Source organism: Chlamydotis macqueenii, chromosome Z (assembly GCF_036417535.1).
Source record: "Chlamydotis macqueenii isolate bChlMac1 chromosome Z, bChlMac1.mat, whole genome shotgun sequence".
Taxonomy (NCBI): domain Eukaryota; kingdom Metazoa; phylum Chordata; class Aves; order Otidiformes; family Otididae; genus Chlamydotis; species Chlamydotis macqueenii.
The window spans coordinates 3,487,540-3,501,788 of NC_141593.1; the positions used below are offsets into that span (position 1 = coordinate 3,487,540).

The window sequence follows — 14,249 nt, forward strand, 5'->3', positions numbered from 1 at the left end:
GTTTTATGGAGGGTGAATAAAAAGCCAAACTCCTGCTCCAAAGTCTGGTTGTGGGTCTTGGACCCAAGCGCTGGGTCATGATGCCCAAACACTCATCCCTGCTTGGCCTTGTGCCTCCAGGTCAGTAGAAACAAGAAACCGATGAATAAAGTCATTGCATTACACCAGTGGCAGGTGGGTCCATGCCAAATCCACCTTAAAATCCCACTTTGAAAAATATTAGCCTCCTGCTCTGCTGAAAGCCTGAAGATGATGATATCACCAGACCCGCAGGTAGCAACAAATCACCCCGCGCTCAAATGCCACGCGGAATTAACTGGGTCATTGTTTTAGGTATCTCCTTACTCTCCTCCGGGGTTAACAGTTAAATGACTTGGTGCAGGGACATTATACTAGTCTTTCTTGTTTGGGCAGGCTACCTGCGCTTTGACTAATTAGGAAACCTCACTTCAGGCTTCTGAAGGCGTAACCTCTTCTGGAAACGCTGAAGGGAGGGCGATGAACACTTCTCCAGTAGCTCTTCTGCCTTAGCTGGCAACGTGCAGATCTGGGAATCTAGAGAGGAAGCGGATTTTCCAGGAGACCTCTAGCTCTGTTTTAAACACCCAAGAGATGGGGCCTGCCTAGAGTTTAAATGCTTACCTAAACTGCCCTTCCAGGCCTACAACACTCACCAGCATCAAGTCCCATTTGATAAGCAATAACAGAGGCATTTTACCATTCGAATTAAGCTCCCAGAGGAAAGTGTTACCACTACCAGGCTTCCTGCAGTCAAGTTAAATTTGAGGAGGATAAATCACAGGTGAATGACAACAAATTTCACACAAGTTGGCATTAGCTCTTAATTAGGGAGACATTCACGCTTCCTCTGATAAGTACTGAGAAATAATCAAACGCCTGCCTGCTCAGCCTTGCTAAGGTTGCTCACATGTTTCTTATCAGCTTCTCTGGGCACCTCAAAGACACTTCTGGAGGCAAAGGCCTGAAGTAGAAGACCTCCCTTTGGGTCATACTAGAGGCCTCCCATTAAGGGTTGTGAATATGCTCCCTTCTCCTGCCTCAGGTGCAAGATGCCAGGGCTATAAAGTGATTAAACTCAAAATTTGAAAAAAAGCGAGGTGAGAGCCCACAGCAAAGGGGGAGAAATCCACCCATTTAGGATTCTCAGTGAAGTGAAAGTGGGTATAAAGCTTGGCATGGCTTTTGCCCTATGCACAGGAGCAACCGCGTTAGTAACGAGGAAACTCTGGTTAAATAAATGCAAGCAAGCCAGGTTCAGCTGCCCAGCATTTGTGCTGATTCTCTGGTCTGCTCAAGCACCAGCAGAGAGCTTGGAGCAATCTTAAGAGATGTTGCCCAAATCCCATAGTACATGAATCCCAACTATGACTGTAGCTAATGAGACTGCTTTCTTTTTATCCATAGAGCCCAAAATGCCTTAAGATAAAAAAGATTTTAAAATTCTGTTGAACAGAGTGAATGTGAAGTGGAGCCCGCATATCCTTGAACCCCACATCTACCATGTTGCCTTTGGATCTCACTTTCTGTCATGTGACATACTGTTAAATCCCTAATCTCTGCAAAATATCAGAAATCCTGGAAGCCTCTTTACACTCACGTCTTTTTAAAACCATTCACCACAAAGCACTGGAGACTATACAGCAATATTTAATTATGAGATATCACCTTTCACTCCAAAGACTCCTGGGTCGCTTCCTCAATTATATATGCCACCGCTGAAACGCAGCTGCCTCTGGGGCAGAGGCCAGTGGACAACCCACATTACACCCGAGGGAAAGTTTTGGTCAGAAACCTGCTTTTATGAGAAATGTCAGTGAAACTTCAGAATCCATCATGGGACATAAAAACCCAACAGCCTGGCATGCAGTAAGCTGCACTGAACTCACTTAACCCACATTATGAATACAAAAAAAAAAAAAAAAAAAAACCAGAAAAAAAAATAAAAGCTCCAAATTATTTCTTTACTATGGCTTTACAAAAAAAAAACCCTAGGAATTCCAAGTGTGGTTGTGAATGCGGTCCACACACTGCCAGATCACCAGCAGCACAAGTTTGATGCAGATTAGAGACAGACAGCTGATCACACTTCTATCGAACAGACCAGAGGACACAAGGTGAGGGTTAAGCCTTTCTTCATGTCAATTTAAAGGCAGTTCCAGAGGATGGGTAAAACTTGTGAGCCATAAAGCCATAAAGTGACATAGTATGATGCAATACAAAGTCTGTTGGGATAAAATTAAGTCACTGATTTTTTTTTTTTTACAAATCTGAACAGGAAAATGAGTTTATACTGGATCAGTATCATGCACCAGTAGCACATTTAATCAGAGCCCTGGAGCTAGATTTATCACATCTTTGGACCACAGCTTTAGCTAGTTCCTGTGGCCATGATACTCTGAAAGAACAACTCAGCTTTGACAGGGAGTTGGAAAAATGACTGTGACAGCTATTTTCCATCCGCACTATAGATCCCATAGGAAACAACCGCTCCCTCTCACCCGCCTTGCATCAATCAGGACAGAAACAAGGCAGAAGGACTTCCCCTTCACGCAAAACAACTGAACGTCATCTCTTAATAAAGAATCAGCGATGTCCTGGTGATGTCCAAATCCTGACCAGACACAGCCCTGAGCATCCTGCCCTGGGTGACCCTGCGCCGAGCAGCATGCTGGACTGGACAATCTCCAGAGGCACTCCCAGCCCCAGCCATTCTGTGCTCCTGCCATGTATTATTTGGCCTCTATCTCTAGTGCTGGGCAAATCGGTCTCTACTTCATGACAATTTTAAACGCATTGCTAAAATTCCCATCTATAAGATACACCTGGATATAGGCATGTGTAAAATAGATACAGGTACACAACTGATGAGATCCTCAACTGATAAGAATAATTGCAAGTGGAACGACCATATGTGAATGCCTGTAATCCACAGGTTGTCTATCAAAATAACTTACAAACTATGGAATTTTGTTCGTTGTCAGGGTGAGTTAGATGCCCAGGAGATTACACAGAAGAAAGCTGGTTCCTCTTCGTGTTGTCCTCCTGCCTCCAACACTGCTTTTGTTCCAGTCCTTCCACCTCTGCCTCTGATTTTGCATGGGTTATATGAGGGCTTTCCCTGAAGGAAGGGATACAAGCTCTCCCAGGTGTGTTCTATCCATGTGAAAACAAGGAGCAAGGATTAACAACAGCTACCAGAACAACAGCAGAAATGTAGTCATCACTCATTTCCATTGGATTGCCCTGAATATAGGTGTTACCAGCCCTCTGCACCTCCACCAGCGTGACTGGGTAATGCTGACTGATGGCTGTGCCTTGGCATGCCCAAGCCCAGGAAAGAGAACCAGGAAAAGCCCCACTGGTGGTGAAAAGACAAGATAACCTGAAGATCTTTCACAGCCAGATGAGGCTGCAAGCATCTCCCTCAAGATAAAGGGACAGAAATAAATGAGAGCCCGAGCATATCCATAATTATGGATGCATGTAAGCATGCACATTACACACGTGTGTATCTGTCTTCTCAACACAGAGACATTAAAAGTAGATTATGGAATCATATTTGACTCCATAATTAGGTTTGAGACTCCGTAATTAGATCAGATAGTCACCTTTCTATGTAAGTAACTAACTATCGCACAGCGCTGAAGGGAGGGCCAACTGAATGATTAAACAACTGACACAGCCATAAATCACAAGGGCCATAAAAGCAACACTGCCCAAGATACAGCTGTGGCAACAGCCAGCGTAGCAAAGTACCCATCTGCGGTAGGAGCAGAGATGCCCATCATGTTGCCCAAGGACTTTTACAAGCTCCTGCCTGAGAACTGTGCCAAGGTTTTATAAATCCACTCACTCACAACCTAAAGCTGTATCTGGGTGTCAGGAAAGGGAGTATGGTCATCAGACCTGTAAACACCTCCTCATGCTGACTTCTGGTCTTCAAAGGACCAATCTTATACCACATGTGCCCTCTGAGACAAACGCTGATGCAGAATTGCTATAAAGCTGGGCTCAGTTCAATGGATTTACATCTCTGAATCAAGGAATAGCATTTGATCCCAATAACATCAAGAGTCCGCGTGTCATTTTTACCTATCACCCTTGTGAAGACTAGGCCTCTGGGACACTAGAAAACAGAATGAGATGCCAGCTGTGCTCCAGCTCATTACAACATAAAGAGCCACGCCAGAAGATTTGCCTACATCAGGTCAACACCAGGTTGCTGAGCTCCCTGAGCATCTTCACTCTCAGCATGATGTATAATCATAGAATCATAGAATGGTTAGGGTTGGAAGGGACCTTTAAAGGCCATGTGGTCCAACCTCCCTGCAAGAAGCAGGGACATCTCCAGCCAGATCAGGTTGCTCAGAGCCCCGTCCAACCTGGCCTTGAATGTTTCCAGGGATGGGGCATCCACCACGTCTCTGCGCAACCTGTGCCAGTGCTCCACCACCCTCGGTGTAAAAATTTTTTTTCTAGTATCTAATCTAAATCTACCTCCACCAATCAAAGGTGACTCCTGAGACGATGCAAGAGAATACATCGAGCACTCTGCTGTACCTTACTACAAAGGTAAAACTTATTCCATTAACAATGGTCATAAAACTCTTCGGGGAAAGCTGTCACCATGCATGAGAAGGGGACTTCAAATGCTTACTCCATTCTAGCCAGCTCTTGCCAACCGCACCATCCTGGAGGTAGTGGCAGCCGCTCCAGGCTACAAACTGAAAGTTTTATGGGTATTTAGGGAAAGGTTATTGGCACAGAGACCAGCCACAGAAAGCAAAAGTCTGCACAATTCCATCATCTGTGTTACCAAACTTTCCTAGATTGACTCTGCTCTTGGAGAGCTGCCATAAGACATAGTAGTGTCCTTCTTACACCGTCATGGTAAGGTAGTAATCTCTCCTTCTCCCTCTGATCAAACACTTCCCTCTGCACCCTGAAATGTGTGGAAAAATGATTCCTCTACATAAATCATTAACGAAAGGTTTGTTTTTATTTACTGCTGCTGCCACGGGACTCCTCCTTCCTCCTTTTTTTTTTTTTTTCCCTCCTACATTATTTCATTTTCGCTTGCACAAGTGCCAAATACACCAGCTTTCCCTCCCTTCAGGAAAAACAAAGAAATAAATAAAATAAAACAACACATCTGATAGGGAGTGCATCAAGTCTTGGCTCAGCATCCGTTCCTCAGAGCCATAAGTGATGGCACAAGGAGGACCAAAAAGGCTTTGGTCCAGGATCATTCCTATGCCCAATCTAGAGGCTGTACAAACAACACATCCCATGTTACCCAGTTCTGCATGCTTCAGATGAGGCTAGAAATAAGAAAGGTTGGATTTTGTCCATGTAAGCTTGCACTGTGTGTTTCCATGCTGAGTAAGCTGTGGTGTCTTGCTTGATTCTGTATAGACATCCCCAGCATTAAGCAGGTACTGTGGGAAAACAGGGCATTTAAAGGGCATGTAAGAAGCAGAGCAATAATTTGGGGTATTTAGAGGAAGGCACTGAAGCTGCTTTGCCTTGCAGAATGCATCAGCCTTTTGGCTTTGAGGAAGGAGAGAGTGTCTGAGTCAGCAAAAGAAGAAACACCCTTAAATCCTCATGGGTTGCAGAAGAAAAAGCAGGAGGCAAAAGCAGGTCAGGACACAAGTGGACACGGCTGGACATGCACAGGGCAAAGAGCAGCCCACAGTGCCGGGACAGTGACGTCAAGAGGTAAAAACGCTAGTTGGGAGCATGTCGATGGGAAGACCCGAGGCCAGGAATAAATGCAAGATAACCAGCAGCTGCTATGGGCAAAAGAAAGGAGTAGTTTCACCTCTAACGAGGCTGAAGAGGAACTGCTTACAGAAGTGCTGGGAGAAGTTCAGCCAGACAGGAGATAAAAGCCTACTGAGTACCTGCACAGCCGAAAGGCCTCTCCAGCTGAACCCTGGAGAGTGCCCTTTGTGCGGCATCGCATACATCGGACTCCCTTCAAAGCAGCAAATATGATCAAGAGACCAGAGTCACGACTCAAATCCCTATTTGAGCAGGACCAGAACTTTGGGTTGTTATTTCTTTGTAACATCATTCACTTCAGGAGGATGTTAAAGGTTGGGATGGGGTCAGAATTTGGAGGAATCCAAGTCAAGTCAGTCACTGGTGTCCCCACTCTCCTTTCATGGCTCTGTCTCCTAAGCTGAGTCCTTCACTTAGGTCCAACCAAGCAAAGTTTGGTCTTTGGGTTCCAGTGGGTCAAGAGACCCTGGAACTGAGACATCTGTACCACTCTTCCCCAGATGAAGGTGGATGGAGGTTTGAATACTGGCTCAGTTCCTACCAAGGGCTGCGATTCAGCTCATTGTTATTTTAATTGTTGCTTGCACTGTTTTTTTCAGAGGTTTTCCTTAAGGGCCCTGGGAGGTCTGTTCACTAAGCTAAGCCTGAAGAGAATGTTCTGGCCTGAAAGCCACACTTACAAAGCAGTGTGTTTTAAGAGCAGATGTGTCTTCATCTCTGATAAAAGGCTGGAGGAGTGGGACCTATGTTTCTGCGACTACCTCCTGTGACACAGAACTGGGATCTAACATAAACCAGTGCCTACAGCAAATGCCATTTATGACACTTACCCAGCAGGACTTGTAGGGACAGTGCCTCTCTCTTTAAGCCAACAGACTAAAAGACCTCCATTGACTTTAGGATGCCTACAATGACACTTCTAATTTGTCATGGCGTCAGAAACCATGACCTCCATTTTTTTTTGTCCCACTCAGACACCAAAAGAAGACAGAAGACTTCAACAAGCCCTACATTTATATCCATTTATCAGCTTGAAGTCAAATAGGTTAGACTGCTGTCCTCTTTAAAAGCATGTGGTTAGAATAATCTAAAAGGGAAAAGTGTTTCCTCTTCTTCCTCCACTCTAATTTTTTACTGAATAAATGGAAAAAAAAAGGAACAACTGACAGATGGAGAGAATTTACTCAATTTTAGGAAGAAAATTGCCATCAAGCGAAGAGAAAGCCTGACATTTTCCAGCCCATTAGGTGAAGGTTTATGGAAGTTACAAGGATGTGACTATATGGGTTAATATTTTAAACTATTTCGCAACCTTAGGAATAATGGGCCTGTGTAATACTACTTTGCCCAGATGCCTGCTATAATACTTTACATGTATACAATCCGATTCGATTGTATACTTACTAAACTCCCCCAGTTAAGCTTCACATCTCTGATCCCTTCTGAAAAAGAACTGAAGAATTCAGCAGAGAATTATTCCCCTGTACAGAATTCTATTGAATCCCCACTATAGAGCTCCATAGGAAGGCTTTAGAGAGAAAAAGAAAATAAAGAGGAAAAAAAAAGAAAGAAAGAAAGAAAAAAACTACAGGAAGGATTTCCTTGTCTAGCAAACTAATAGGATTTCAGTGGAAACCCCATTGCACTCTCCGAAGCCAAAAATTTAGCAAGAGGTAGGCATGAATCACAACATCACTCCAGAATACGCTGGGTCTGGAAACACACAGGGAAGCTAGGCCAGTGTCCAAGTCTTAGAAATCACATTGGTAGGATATTCAGGATATGTGGATTCATATGGAGGAAAGACATGCCTGTGACGCCCTGCAGCTTGACCTCTGGTTCGAGTATCATCATTTTCTCCCTTCCATCTTAAAACCAACTTCCCCATCTGCTAAAATACCAGGACAGAAACAGAATGATTCATTGTATACGTATATATCTCTCATTTTTAAAGGTTAAGGCTGACAAAAATTTCAAAGTAACATAAAACCTCAGGCTTCCGATCTTTAACCCATCTCTAATTTTGAGGTATTTAAGTGAGTCCTGGGTTACCCCTCGCTCGCCTACCACACATTCTTCTCTGAACAGCTTTCCCAAGCACTATTACAGGAGATACCGTACTACAGTAAAGGAAACTTTGCTGTCATCACTGCCATGCTCACACAGCCCTTCACTGCCCAGGACTGCACGACAACTCTTACAAGAACAGGAATTCACTCCTTCAGGGGCAGGGAGAAGCCAAATAAGTCATCTCCACCACAACATTTAGCCACAACCCCAGCACCTCACTCTGCCAGGCATCTGCATCCCAACATTTCACGCACTGCAGAGCCAAGCCTTGGGCCACGCTGGGTTCTGGTACCCATCAGGGTAGGTCAGAGCCTTGCCACCACCTTCTGATCTTGTGTTTGCATGGAAATTGGTCTTCTCCTGTATGGCTTTTCCACACATTGATCTTGCTTTTAAAAACGTGCATCAGAATCACCAGCCACACATAGGGAGGACAACTCAGGCTCATCTTTATCATCTGCACAACTCCTTTTTTTCCCTGCAAGACCCCCATGCTGGATGTGCATGTACAGGAGCCTACTGCTATCCCCGCTCATAAGCAAGAGTAAACCTGATCCTGGGACCTGTGAGCAACACCAGTGAGCAGATTCCCCTTGAGTACTTCTCTGGCCACCTTCCTGCTTTGTCACCTGTGCATCAGCCCCGTCACTTTCCCCTTTGCGTCTGAAGTCAATAAGGTCATCATCACAAGCATTGGTTGGACAGGCAGCCAGGCAAAGATCATACAGATACAGAGGCCTGAGACCTTGCAAAGATCCCCAGCTGGACTGGAAAGTAAAGCAGGGCTATAAAGATCATAATCAAGCCTGGATCAAATCCACCCAATCCTCGGGGTGTTTGAGGTCTAGAGTTTCCGTTTGGCCTTTTAGAGAGAGAGGTGACTAACCTGAGAACTCTTTGAAATTTCCAATATCACAAAAGACAACAAAAGCCTACAAGAAATAATGTCTGAAGATTGCTTTTCATATGCCCCACAGCTTACAGTAAAAGCTCGTCATTGTGTTTGGACGATCTGTGCTGCAAAGTAAATCCAACTCCAAAAGGGCAAAATAGCCCCTAACTCTGCTCCCTCTCAAGAGCTGATCAACAGAAATTGTCACCCCCTACTTCCTTCAGACATTTCCTCAGCTCAGAAAGACACACTGCATTATTCTCTGGCTGCTTTTACTCAGTTCAAGAAATTATTTTGCCTTCCTTCTTTTTTTTCCCCCTACCTATTTATCCTTCTCGCTTTGCTCTCTCTACAACCAGTCAAATGTAGATGCAGAATCCAGGTCCCTGTTGGGGAGCTGCGCTTGTTCCCAGCATCCAGTAGATCTCTAAGTGGGTCTGAATACGCAACAAACTTTTGAAGACACATAGAGCAAAGCCTTCACATTGAGAGGAGAAAGAAACCATCTCTAAGGGTTTGAGCGCACCTCAGAAACAGCTGTGCTAACAACGTGCACTTGCAACCTGATTTCACGCACCTATCAGAAGGCAAAGCAGTCCCAACCTCACAAGTTTAGAAATGGTTTTCGGATCTGACAGTCCCCCCAGGCTAAAACCTGGAGTTGAGGGGTTTTAAAGCCCATCCTTAATCAAGATGACAATTTTCTAAAAGGATGAGTCATTTTATTTCCTCCTCAATAATAACGGAAAAGGAAACTTTTTTTTTAATCAAGTTGGAAAGAGAGAAAGTAACAAGAACAGAACCTATAATAGCAGCAAAACCAGTCCCAGTAGAAACCACAAGCCCTGCAGCGACACAGTGGGAACCTTCTCCGCTAAAATTCTCCCACAGATTCTCACCTTTCTTGCTAGGCTTTGGACTAGCTCTAAACCTGGGATTGATGCTCCTCTAAGAGCTCCTAGACTTCCCGGCAACAGGGATAGAGATCTTGTCACGGATTCTATCTGACCATCTACTTTTTTTCATGCACAGATTTGCTGCCCTTGTCCCATCATCAAATGCACGGTTAATCGCAGCTCTTACGTGCTCAAAACTCTGTATGCCTGCACGTAGGCAAAAATGACACGCTGAATTTTCCAAACATGACTTAAATCCCATTGAGTTGGCTCTATTGTGGGCTGTGCATCACGGAGCACATTTGGGCAGTTACCAATGCTGCCATTCAGCATCATTGCAGACCCACAGATCACAGATACTCCAGACATCATAGAATCACACAGAATGGTTTGGGTTGGAAAAGACCTTTAAAGGCCATCTAGTCCAACCCCCCTGCAAGGAGCAGGGACAACCCCCCTGCAAGGAGCAAGGAGATGGGTAGTTAATGGGGAGCAAGAAAAACCACCTACACATATGGTTAAAAAAAAATTGGTCATCAATTCACTGGGTGAGCTTTGGTTTCCATCACAGCAATACGTTGGACCCCAGAACTGTTTTTACGTGGTTCATTAGACAATAGCCTTGCTAGCTACTGGTTGGGTCAAGAGTCAAAATTGCTGTGTAATTGCAAGTCTTGGAGCACAAGGCAAGTTTTTCAGTCCTGGAGGGTGTTGTCCAAAGGGGAAAGAAAACAGAAGGGAAAGATTATGTGTGAGCAATTGAGCCCTACTGAGAGGGCAAAAAAAAAAGTCACTGAAACTGGGATTAGCCAAATCTTGTAATGGAAAACAAGAGTCCTGTTGGTAAGCTGGCACTTACCACCTAAGAGATGTGCACGCTGGGGAAAAGGCGCTCAAAGTATGGGTCAAAACAGACCAGAGGAAATTAAGCAGCATCTGAAGCCGAAAAATGATGCTTGGACTTTTCCACGTATTTAACTCCTTGAGTTAATGAAGCACGTGTCAACAGCAGTTATTAAAAAAAAAAACAACAGTTCCCGACTTAATCAAAGCACATTATTGGAAATGATACTGAGTAACCTCAGCAGAGAAACCCAGTAAATATCAAGTCAAGCTAAATAGCTCAGTTATTATTATTATTAATAATAAATCATGGCCACTGTTTCTTTTGTTTGCCAATAACTAGCATACTTTATGGCTCTGCACAAGCCTAACACACCATTTTATTATGTTTCAGAGAGCGCATCCTCCTAAAATGATAATGTGCTAATAATCTATGCTGGGCTTTTTGGCAGCAACCAAAGAGCTCAAACAACTTGAAATAACCTCAGCAAAAAATTATTTATTCCCCATCCCTAGTTGCAGAGAAAACAGAGGTTTTCTTGGCTCAGTTACTTCTCAATAGATTTCTGGTTTCAATTAAAACTTTGAGTCTGAGAAGTTAAAAAAAAAAAAAAAAGCCAAAGCCAATAAGAGATGGAAGAGAAGTCTCCATTCAGTGAATGTTTCTGTTTTCCCCCCTACCCCCCCAGCTTTTACATAACCGTTCTAAGCTAAGAGCAGAGATTAAAGTACAACTTCATTGTCTGGAGGGTTTTTTTTTTCTCCTTTCAGCTAAAAAACCAAAGGGAGATTCAAAAATTTTCTCCTTTGAGTGGAAGGAGGTTTGGACCGAAGGGAGTAATCTCAGCGAAGGCTGAGGATGTGCAGGAAGGTGTGCATGAAGCACGTTTTCCCTGATAGGCATTTTTTTTTTCCTACCATTTATGATAAAGCGCCTTAGACACTTGTTTCCTCAGGTCCATGCTATCGCTGCCTGACGTTGGATGGCCAATTATACCATTACTGTAGCCTCCACCAAGTTAGCCCTGGCTGCAGGGGCTGCCGGATCAATAATTGTTCCCATTTGGGTCCATAATACCCAACGCAGGATTGGCTTTGCCAGCAGTCCTTCACCCCTGAAATCCTCCTGTCAATACCAAAAGGATCCTATTACTCGCCCTGACAGCAGAGGACTGGCAAGCTCAGCGCTTTGCTCGCCCCGCACATCCCTTGCGGTTTGACAGACGGACATAGACGGCAAGACGGCGGGTGTGTGACACCCCCCTCCCCGTCCCCCGGCCCAGCATGGCCACCGAGGACCCCCGGTTAATGAAACACCTCAGTTTGCGGGGGGAGAAGCCCAGCTTCCCCCTCCTCATCTCCCCCCCACCCCGGCCCCATTTGCTTGCGGCGGACTCCTCCCAGTGCCCAGCTGGGCTTCGCCCTGCTCATGGCGGGGGCGGGGGGGCGCGCACCGGGATGGGTAGGCACTGCCCCCCCTCCCCACCTCCTCATGCACCCCCGATCCCCATCCTCCTCCTCCCCGGGGAAGCCCCCAGCATCTTCCCCAGCAAACCCGCCCAGGGAGGGATGTACCGAGCCCGGTGTGAACTCGGGTCCAGCTCCCGGTGGCGAAATGTCCTTTTAGCATCAGGCGTCAGGCCCGAGATTATCAGCGCCGGTTTATTTGAAGCGGAAACGAATCGGAAATCCTTCTCTCAACTGCTTTTTTAGAGACACAAACAGGGGCGGGCGGGCGCCGGCAGCGCAGGGGACCGCCGGTGCCCGCCGTGATGCACACTCACTCTCACACTCACGCTTACACACGGGCAAATAAGGGCGGGAGGGGGGTGGAGGAGGGTGGGCTGCCTCCGTAATTTCCCTGATTTCCCACTGCCCACCGGGGAAGAGGTGTGAGTGTGTGGGAGTGAATGTGAGTGTAATGTAAATGCGTGTGAGTGAGTGTGAGTGTGCGCACGGAGCCTTGAGCCGGGGCTCGGAGTTGACAATAGCCGCCCGCGGCTGCAGGCTGCCTTTTACTCCCTCTCCGCTCCCCCCGCCCCCCCCAAATACAAACACACACACCCCCATCCCGATAATATCGGCGACATTCACACCGCCCCACAGCTGAACTCTAGGGGGAGGGGGGGGGGGGCAATTACCGGTTTATTAATGATCATTAATAATGCGCCTCACTTCGGCATAGAGTAGGGGGAACCGGGGCGGGGGGTCCCGCATTGCTAATTACCCCCCGTTTCCTCCACCCCGCACCCCCCAACACTTCTTGGCTCCCGCAAATCGCCGCTTTTCGGGGCTGCGTGTCCTTCTCAATGTCAACACGAGCCCCCCCCCCGACCCCGGCCGCAGCGCTGCCGGGGACCCCCGTGCACACCCACCCCGATCCACGCTCACCCCTCCTCTCACAAAAATCCCGGTAAGGTTACAATGTTGCTCTCTAGCTCCACTTAACCGGCAATTTACGAACTGGGGGGGGAGGGGGTCTTCCCCCACCCCCCTTTTTCACCCCCGGCACCCTCGGGGAAACACATCCAGGATATCAACGCGGGGGGGGGGGGGGGGGCAGACAGGAGGAGGGGGAGTAAATACATTATACAAACTCCTAAAAAAAATTGCAACCCCTTCCCAGCAGCACGGTTTTGCCCCCTCCCCGCCCCCCAACCACACACATACACCACCCCCCCCCGCCCCAGCCAAGAAGCGTGAGGAGGGAAGGGGTCGGAGGGGGAGAGGACTCGCATGCATTGCACAGCGGAGAAATATATCTCCCCCCCGCCCCCCCCCCCCCAATAAATAAAGCCCTTTCCGCGCCATTGCAAAGTCACAACATGAAAATAAGGAGACGACATTAACTTTTGCATGCAGAGGGGAAAAAGCCGGGGCGGGGGGGGGGAGAGGGAAAAGAGAGGGGGGTAAGACCCTCCCGCAATCTGGATCGTCAAGACAGACCTTTCCTCGATGGCTCAGGTTTTTTGTCGCCTTTTTTTTTTTTTTTTTCTTTCTACTAACCCATATCCCCAAAAACGGCAGCGGGGGCGGGGGGAGGGGGGGTCTTCTTAGCAGCTTCCTCTTCTTCTTCTTCTTCTTCTTCTTCTTCTTTCTTCTTCTTCCTCCTCCTCCTCCCTCGGGTTACCCCCCCCCACCCCCCCTTTCTCCTCTCCTTCTTGTCTCTTCTTCTTTTTAGATCCCGGTTTCAATCCCTCGCCACAGCCCCCAAAGGTGCTTTTGCTTGTGTTGCGGCAAACCCATGGCGGTGTTCATCTGTCAGATTAGGGGAGCGCACGGCCGCGCAGCACACGCAGAGAGGAGAGGGAGGAGGGCGGGGGGAGAGGAGGAGGAGGAGGAGGAGGAGGAGGAGGGAAGGAGAGGGAGACGGACAGACAGACAGAAGGACAGACAGCTCGAGAGATAAACGCTAGATAGAGAAATAAGAGCAGAGAGAGAGCGAGAAAGGGGGGAAAATGGCGTCTTGGAAGCCGGAATCCCGGAGTAAATGAAATTAACACGCAACACCCAGAGCAGTCCCGGCTAATTTTAGCAGGATCCAAAATAAAATGAAAAGGAGGGGAAAAAAAACGGGGGGCTGTGAAGGAGGAGAAGGGAGGGTGAAAGAAAAGAGGAGAAGGGGAAGGAGGAAAATAAAAAGGAGAGGGAAAAAAATAGAAAAAAAAATCAATGCACTGTATAAAATCCTGGATTTGAAATCGATGGAGCTTGTCTCTGGGTCTCTCGCTTTTCCTTTT

General features: G+C 46.8%; 1 protein-coding gene across 3 annotated transcripts in view; it reads right to left on the bottom strand.

The window, feature by feature from the left end:
• The window catches only part of SETBP1 (SET binding protein 1), a 261,815-nt gene extending 247,790 nt beyond the window's left edge, over positions 1–14,025 (bottom strand). For 2 of the 3 annotated variants that reach the window (XM_086769922.1, XM_086769924.1), the window contains exon 1: positions 13,516–14,025. The gene's annotated coding sequence lies outside the window, so the exon portion shown is untranslated. Of the gene's footprint in view, positions 1–13,455 lie in introns of all 3 variants that reach the window. The other variant, XM_086769923.1, reaches the window with a different exon arrangement.
• Positions 14,026–14,249: the final 224 nt, after the last annotated feature.